Raw genomic sequence first — 9,006 nt, 5'->3', positions numbered from 1 at the left:
GTGCCTTTGGAAGAGCAAAATATTTTTATTTTGATATAGTCCAATGTAACAATTGTCATATTTTATCGTTCATCTTTTGTGTCTTATTTAAGAAACTGTTGCCTCGCACAAGGTTGCCAAATACTTTTTCCTACCTTTTCTTCAAGGTTTGTAGTTTCACCTTTGCATTTAGGTTAAGGGTGCGTTCTGAGTTACTTTTCGCGTCTGGTGTGAGAGGTGTGGGTCAAGACATCTCTCACTTCCATGGTGCTGAAAGCTGCTCCACCACCGTTTGCTGAAGGCTTATTCTTCCCCTATCGAATTACCTCGACATTTTGGTCAAAAACCATTTGATCGTGTATGAGTGGGTCTATTCTTAGACTCTGTATTTTACTTTTTCATGGATAAGCAATAGCTCAACACTACTCTCTCCCAGTTGTTGCAACTTTTCAGTGAATTTTTAAATCAGATAGGGTAAAGTCTTCCAACTTTGTTCCTTTTTAACCTTGTTTTTGCCCTCCTAGGTCCTTTGCGCTTCTATGTACATTTTTTTGAACCAGATTGCTGATTTCTTCAAAAACATGCTGGGATTTTGATTTAAATTGCTTTGGATTTGTAGGTCATTTTGGAGAGTTTCATTTTTAACACAATTATATTTTTAAATTCATGAACATGGTATAGCTCTGCATTTATTTAGGTCTTCAGTTTCTCTCAGCAGTTTAAGGAGTACAAACTAACTCTGCTAAATTCTGCAGCGTTTTTCTCTTTTGCTTTTCGTTGTTGTTGATGCGATCATGAAGTACATTTAAAAATTACAACTTCCGATTGTTCTTTGCCAGAATATAGAAATACAATTAATTTTGGGAAGGCGTTTATTGATCTTGTATTCTGTGACTTTGTTAAGTTCATGTGTCAATTCTAGTAGCTTTTTTTAAAAACTGAAGTACAGTCAACTGCAATGTGTCAATTTCTGGTGTACAGCACAGTGTCCCAGTCATGCATATACATGCATATATTTGTTTTTATATTTGTTTCATTAAAGGTTATTAACAAGATATTGAACTAGTTCCCTGTGCTATACAGAAGAAAGAATTTTTTTTAAAAATCCATTTTTATATATAGTGGCTAACATATAACAGTGGCAAACTCCTGAATTAATTCTAGTGGCTTTTTAATAGATTTCTTTAGTAGATTTTTCAGGTATGCAATTATATTGTCTGTGCATAAAGACAATTGTACTTCTTTCTTTCCGATCTGAATGCCTTTTATTTCTTTTCTTGAAAAAAGGCCAGGTTTAGGCGAGGCTAGGCCTTTGAATACAGTGTTGAATAGGAACGGCGAGTCTGATGTTAATATAGCAAGTTCATTTTTGCCTTGTCCCTTATCTTACAAGGAAGGCATTCAGCCTTTCACATTACACTGAAATTAGCTATGAGGTTTTTGTGAATATCCTTTATTAGGATGAAGAATTTCCTACTATTCCTGATTTGTAAGTTTTATTAAAAACAAAAACTGTTGAATTTCCGCAACACTTTTTCTCCATTTATTGAGATGATCAGATTGTTCTTTAAAAATTATTCTATTAATATGGTAAATCACATTGTTTGATTTTTGAACATTAAATGAATCTAGCATTTATGGGAAATACTCCATTTGCTCATGATGCACTTTTAAAAATATGTGCCGGGCTTGATGTTGTTAAGGACTTTTTCATCTGTGCTCACGAGGGATCTTGGTCTGCAGAAGATTTTCTATTTTTCCCCCTTGATTCAGTTTGGTAATTTGTGTCTTTCAGTGAATTTTTCAATTTCTTTCAAGTCGTCAACTTTGTGGGGAATAAAGGGCTTTATAACAGTCCCTTAACCTTTCAACATCTGCAAGATCTGTAGTGCTGGACTCCTGTTTTATTCCTGATATTGGCAATTCATGTTTTGTTTGGGGTTTTTTTGACCAGTTGATCTGGATATTTATCAATTTTATTGATATTTTCATTAAACCAGCTTTGGTTTCATTGATTTTTCACTGTTTTTTGATATTCTTTCAATTTCATTGATATCTACTCTTTTCTTTTTAATTTTCTTCTTTCAACTCATTTTTGGTTTAAATTTTCTTTTTCTAGCTTTTTAAGGAGGAAACCTAGATCTTTGATTTTAGACTTTTTTCTTTTCTAATATAAGCATATAAAGATATATATATTTTTCTCTAAGCATTACTTAGCTCTACAGTATTTTTGTATTTGGGGGTTTAATTTGCATTCAACACAAAATATTTTCTAATTTTCTTTTGATCTCCTCTTTGAAGATCTCTCCTTACTTTTTATTGTGGATGTGAGTTTCCATCTGGTTTAATTTTCCTTCTTTCTAAAGAGCTTCCTTCATCATTTCTTTAGGCACACTTCTGTGAGTGAAGGATTCCCTCAGGTCCCCACACCAGTGAGACAGTAAATCAGAAACACTATCGCATTCCCGTGGGGGTGACAGAGAGCAGTGCCCCCATTAAAGACCTGAAATCTGTGGGCTCCCTACCTTATCACTGGGCGGCTCCTGGGGAATGACTTAATCTGCACAAGAGTAACCACGTGGTAACTCAAATGCAGCTGCTCTTCTGGACGAGGCCTTGTTGGTGGGACAGATGAACACGACCGCGGTACGTGGCATGTGGCCACAGACCTGAACGCATTCTTTTCTATCTCGATTAGGGAGACTATCAGAACCAGTCTGTAATCATACAGGATGGACTGAAACGTTCACTTACAGTTTTGCCTCAGGTTCTGTTCATCTTTCTGTCCTCTGGCATAACGTAGTCCCAAGAGATCTGGACCGCCCGAACATCCACAGAGCATGGCGCTGGCCAGTGACGTGGATGGCCTCACGCCTTGTGGGCAGGATGGAAACGCGGGCTTCTGATCAAGCCCATCCGTCTACAGCAGGGCCGTGCTCATGTGCAGAGATGCTGGACGCCCGTGATGGCATGGGGTGCTTGGCCAGGGGACCACAAGGACCACGTGCCCAAAACTGCCCACCTGGAGGCAGAGTCTTTTGGCTTCACCGTGTCACAAAGCTGCGTAGCTTCAGCAGCAGTCCTTCGAAAGGTGGACAAGAGGGGATGAGCCGACTGCACGAGAGGGTAGCCCTGATGCCCACATCACCACAGCCATCACACTAGTGCCTCTTCCCTAGCTCACACCTAAGGAAGTGAGCTGAAACGGATGGTGGCTGCATTCTAGCCATCGGCAAGGGCATCTTTCGAGACAGCGGAGAAGAAGGCTGCCCAGTAGGCAGTGCTTCAAGCACCTGGTCCTGCATTTGGTGCAGAAGGAGAAGTGGCCAAGAGGAGGATACGTCCAGATTCCACGGCAGTGCACTCTGGCACAGGTGTCTGGTCAGGACCCCAGAGGGAAAGAGTGCAAGGTCAGGAATGAGTTATTCTGGGCTGGAGGCACGTGAATGGACATTTGGGAGTGGACACGGCATGCGAAGACCTTTGTATCACTTGTTAAAACCGACCAGGGAACATTAGCCACGGAAGAGGCTCTGTGACATGGCCGGTAGCCACTGGCCAGTTTTCATCATCAGTTACCCAAGAACTGGCATGATGTGCGCCTGGAAGGGATGAGCCCAGTGACAGAGACAGAAGTCAGAGTCGAGACAGACCCAACAACATGGACTCCCACTTCCAAGGAAGATCCAGCTACCGCTGAGTGTCCGAGCTGTCGGTCGCCGAGAGCGGCACTGGGCCCTGTTATACCCCAAGGAGACCAGGTGGAAACTTTGTAGCAAGCCAGTTGCATTGGGCCACGTCCCTCCTGGAGAGCTTGGTGAATGGACACTCCAGGCACAGGTCTGCCCTGCCCACAGGGCCTCAGCCCACATGGCTGCAGAACACCTGGTTCCCAGGCATGGAATCTCATTAGCATAGTATCCAACTGGGGGTCCACTTCACAGCGAAGGAGTGTGGGAGTGGGCACATGGCCAGGGGACCCACTCATCACATCCAGCACGCACCTCCCAGAGGCCAGAGATGCTTCTTCTATGGGGGAGCTGAGGCACCAGTGATGGGGCAGCCCTGACAGGGTGAGTGCCCCTCTCAGGATGCGGCGTCTGTGCTAAACCAGAGACCCTCACGTGGTGCCCCTCCCCAACAGGAAGACTATGTGGGCTCAGGGGCAGAGGCTGTCGGCGGAAGCAGCTCCCCTAACGTCACCCCCACTGGCCCACTGGGAGATTCAGGGCTTCCTGTCCCTGCCACTCTGGACGCAACAGGGTTGAAGGTCCAGTCCCCAAAGGGCCCCACTGGACTAACGGGGAACTTTAGACTCCTCGTGTCCAGGGTCCAGCAGATGAGAACAGGAGCGGCCAGCTTGGCAGGTAACTGGGTCTGACAGTCGGAAGGTAGAACCACTTTCACGCCTCGGAGGCTGGGAGGGGCTCTTGTGAAACCAGAGGAACTGTTTGGGTACCTCTAGGCACTCGCTGTCCTCAGTTCTGATTGTGAATGGATGCATGGACAATGGCCCTGAGAAGGTCTGATGCCAAGTGCTTGGTCTCCAGGACGCAGATTTGAGTCACACCCCCAAGGAAGCCATGCAGACCTGCGAGGCGCTGGCTGCCCGCGTGTGGGGGATTCAGAACGGATGGTGGAAAAGGGAGAGGACAAGGGTCAGCCGTGGCCCTGAGGCCTACTGCAGTGATGGGGCTGTGGTTCAGCTCACAGGCCCCCTCCTCTAAGCTTTCCCCTGGAAGAGAGGCCTATGGGAATCGCCAAGGAGCTGCTCCCTGGACCTGAGTTGAGAAGTGGGCCCGTGCAGGGCAAGGCAGGCGGCCACGTGGAGTACACTGTGGGAGCAGGAGTGATGACAGCCCTTCTCGGGCCCTGCCGGGCACTGGGACGATCCAGCCCGATGACTCAGCTTGTGGGAACACTAATGTGGATTGTTCCCGAACACACAGACTCCACGAAGGGGCAAGCTGGGCTCCAGAACCCTCCACCGCCTGCCCGAGCCAGCCCCCACGCCTTCCCCGCCTCCCTCCCACTCTGTCTTTCGCAGATGCTTCGCCGGGACACCTCCTGCGTGTCTAGTCCCATCTTGACATCTGCTTCTTGTAAGTCACAAACTAGCACCTCTTGTCTCTTTTTCTCAAATGGTGGTTTTTTTTTTTTTTTATTAAGTCCAGCAGTTTTCTTTATTTGGCATTTTTGCAGGAAGTCTCTGAGTGGTTCACGGCTTACAGTCATGTTAGAACTCAGACGGCCCCTGAAACTGAAGTATGTTCCCGTCGGAACTTCTTCACAGCCAGATGAAGGGAGAAGGGTTTACCGGGACTTTCCCTGTGTAGTTTAAGATGCCGCACCCAGTGAGGAGGCCAAGGCAGCAGGAGCTGCAGACAGTTCTGGAAGGGAGAGGACTCTCTGTGCCACTGAGGGCTGCCAGTCCAAGAGCAGCCCCGAGGTGACTAAGACCCTGCCACCTCTCCACAGAGACAAGAGCGCGCCTGGGCGGCCTCTGTCCCGGGTCAGTCCTCCCCCCGGCCCCGGTCTGGGCCTGGCTCACTCGCACGGGGAGAGCCTCAGACAGCCTCTGTGGGTCCAGCCTGGCTTATCACTTACACGGAGGCTGTGAGGCTTCTGGGAGGAAGCCAGCCTCTCCCTTGGCTTCTAGCCTGAACACATTTTTAAGGCGGGCGCGGAATTTCTAGCCCAGATATTCTTAAAAGGCTCCTAGTTGAGAGAGTTAGATGTTGCTTTTCAAATAACTATTTTGCTTGAAATTCTCTCCCCAAACTACTGTCAGACTGTAAAATACTATAAAATTATGTTGCACTTACCTTTGGACACATTCTCATTGAACGTATAGGAAGTGCTCAGCATGATCATGCTGAGCAAACACTACTGAGATGATCTGAGTATCTCCCCCTTTATCCAGCCTGGCAGAGTCCAAATGAGCAGCTGGCAAAGGTGCCCCCAGAGAGGGCGCTGGGAGATGTGCCCACACTAAGAGTATCAGGACACTCGGAGCCTGTTTGTTTTCCCTCCTTTTTTATTCTACTTTATGTTTTTAAACTTAAAAAAAAGTTGAAGTATAGTCAGTTTACGGTGTTGTGTCAATTTCTGGCGTACAGCATAATGTTTCAGTAGTACGTATATTCTTTTTCATGATAGGTTACTACAAGACATTGACTGTAGTTCCCTGTGCTGCACAGAAGAAACTTGCTGTTTATCTCTTTTATACACAGTAGTATCTGCAAATCTCGATTGTTTAGAATTGGTTTAAAATTTCGTTTCCTTTGAACGTTAAGTATTAAATTGTGTTGCTGAGAAGCCAAAGCAACATTCTAACCTGGGAACCAGCATGGAGGGGAGCAAAGCTCCAGGCAGCTCTGTGCTCACTGTTGTGGCCGGTGTCGCCTGTCCCTGGCGTGTCGGCCACAGGGCCCTGGAGCCCCTCAGGTCCTCAAGAGCAGAGACCTGGTCTCCTCTGTCCTCGCCTTCTTACCACAAGGGCCTTGCTCATAGAAAGCGCTGAACAATCATTTGGTGAGCTAATGAACAGAAGGCGAAATCTGGTTGATAAGCTAGTATGTGTTAGGAAAGCTGTATTGTCAGAGTACGGATTTGAGATTCAAAACTGGGTAGAAACGTGACATTCCTTATTTAGAACAGAAATTGAACAAGTCAGCAAAACCCAAATTGGTGCAGCGCTGCTTCCTGGGCCCTCCAGACTGTACACGCCTTCCCTAGCGGGGACCGGCCAAACGGCGGGGAGGGCGGGCGGGGGCGCAGGAACGAGGGCTCCACCTTCCGGCTTTGTCACTAATGCTGTGTGGGCTTCTAGGTGCACCTTAGCTGCTTCATTTTACAGTGAAACAGCTGGAATAAAGGAGCAATATTTTCCTAGCAACCAAATTCCGTGCTTTCTAGAGACAAGGAGTCCTCGTTTCAGGGTACAGTCTCAACGGCTCCGGTTGTCAGAAGTAGAAAAGGCAAGTGCTGTGAGCCTTTTCGTTCTTATGTTTACATCATGAGCAGGAATGGAAGATACGGAAGCAGAGTGTCCCTTCTCTGCACAGGTCTGGCTCGGGTCGGTAGAAAGACAAAGCACAGCCCTTCTCCTTGGTGACCTGGAAGAAGGCGTCTGTCCAGCCTGCTCTGTGGTGGCAGGGTGGGGGCACGGGTGGTGAGGAGACAGAGAAATGGGGACGAAAGAGTTAAGCAAGAGCCCGTCTGACTTTCTGGAGTCCAAGTCTTGCTGAGTTTCCAGCCCTAGGTGTCTGCTGGAAAACTGGAGCCGGGAGCCAGGTGACACAGCTGTGTGTGTTTGTTTCTGATGTTACCAGAGAAACAAGAGGGAAAAATACGAAAATAAAGTTTCCACAAAAAATCCAAACTGACTTCAAAAAAGGCTGTGTGTGTGCGTACTGAGAGCAGCCCGCCGCGCCGGCTCCAGTGACGGCGCTCTGTGCCGCCCCGGCGCCCCGCCCACACGCACACGCACCCCGCCCCGCCCACCACCCAGCTCCCCCGCACACACGCACCCCGCCCCACCCACACGCACCCCGCCCCGCCCCCCACCCAGCTCCCCCGCACACACACCCCGCCCCGCCCACACGCACACGCACCCCGCCCCGCCCACCACCCAGCTTCCCCGCACACACACCCCGCCCCGCACACACGCACCCCGCCCCGCCCACACGCACACGCACCCCGCCCCGCCCACCACCCAGCTCCCCCGCACACACGCACCCCGCCCCGCCCACACGCACACGCACCCCGCCCCGCCCCCCACCCAGCTCCCCCGCACACACACCCCGCCCCGCCCACACGCACACGCCGGAGCGGAAGAGCCGGTCGGCTTTTCCGCTCGGAGCGGGCTGCCCCTCTGCCTCAGTGCCCGGAGCCGCGCCACCACATGAAGTAACTCTCAGCCGGGGTCGGGCGGCGCACACTGCCCTGACTGTGAGCCTTCGGTGGATGAGTGGATTAAGCGGAACCACCCAGCCAGAGACACTGGTCTGCATTATTATGTGGTTATAAATAGGAGGGGAGGGGCTGCTCCTGGCAATCAGACATCGAGAATCAGGGAGCCGGAAAGGAGGCGGCTGTGAACTTGAAGAAAAGGCAGAGGGCCACGTGAGCCAGGCCAGCGGAGCTGCAACTCACCTCACAGGACCGGGCATAAGCCCTTCTGCAGCTCAGGTCTTCCCAGAGCAGACGAGGGGCCAACGCCCTCTCCGTAGCATGGACTGGGGTGGGACCAGTCTTCTCACCGGGCCCAGAGGGAAGGACTGCACACGTGGCCGCCAGGCGAGCGTGCCAACGATGGCTCTTGGCCCTGCCGCCAGCTGGGCACTCTGGGCAGTCACGGGGCTCCTGTCTACCTGTAGAGTGGCTCCTGGCCCTCTCCAGGCCTCACTACATTTCATCAGCCCTGCACAACTACCAGCACCTTCGCTGATGCCTTCCAAGGAAGTGCTCCTCCCGAAGACTGAGACACAGTGCCCGGGTCCAAGGCGCTCAGCACCGACACAGGTGGCTTAGGCTGGATCTCTCTTTTTCTTTCTTCCTTCTTTCCTTTCAGATAAAATTAATCATTTTAGCCACTTTAAAGTGTGCAGTGCAGTGGCAGTTAGCAGTCACAGGGTTGCGCGACCACCGCCTCTACCCCGTTCCAGAACATCGGCATCCCCGGCAGAACCTTGCCCCTGGAAGCAGTGCTTCCCCCCTCCCCCACGGCCCGGCGGTCACACAGCCTTCCGTCTGCAGGGGTCTGCTCACGCCGGGCAACTCGCACAGGCAGAGTCGTGCGACAGGTGACTTCTCGCAGCTGGATGCTTTCTCTGAGCATAATGTTTCCAAGGGCCCTCCACACTCCCAGGACATCGCTCCCTCCGTGACTGAGCAGCGCCCCACCGTCTGCATACGCCGCCTCGTTCAGCCATTTAAGCCGGGGGACACGCGGCTGCGCCCGCCTGCCCGCTGCTGCGAATGAAGCAGCCGTGGCCGCCTTTCCTCGGGGGCTCGACGGACGAG

General features: G+C 50.5%; 1 long non-coding RNA gene across 1 annotated transcript; it reads right to left on the bottom strand.

The window, feature by feature from the left end:
• Positions 1-6,552: 6,552 nt before the first annotated feature.
• On the bottom strand, positions 6,553-8,622 carry LOC140698853 (uncharacterized). Its single transcript, XR_012076858.1, has 2 exons — positions 8,137-8,622; positions 6,553-7,300 (listed from the first exon to the last, which is right to left on the bottom strand). It is a non-coding gene; the product is annotated as an uncharacterized lncRNA (long non-coding RNA).
• Between the last annotated feature and the right edge of the window lie 384 nt (positions 8,623-9,006).

Source organism: Vicugna pacos, chromosome 1, assembly GCF_048564905.1.
Source record: "Vicugna pacos chromosome 1, VicPac4, whole genome shotgun sequence".
In the NCBI taxonomy this organism is placed as follows: Eukaryota; Metazoa; Chordata; class Mammalia; order Artiodactyla; family Camelidae; genus Vicugna; species Vicugna pacos.
This window is presented reverse-complemented; position numbering and strand designations above follow the sequence as displayed.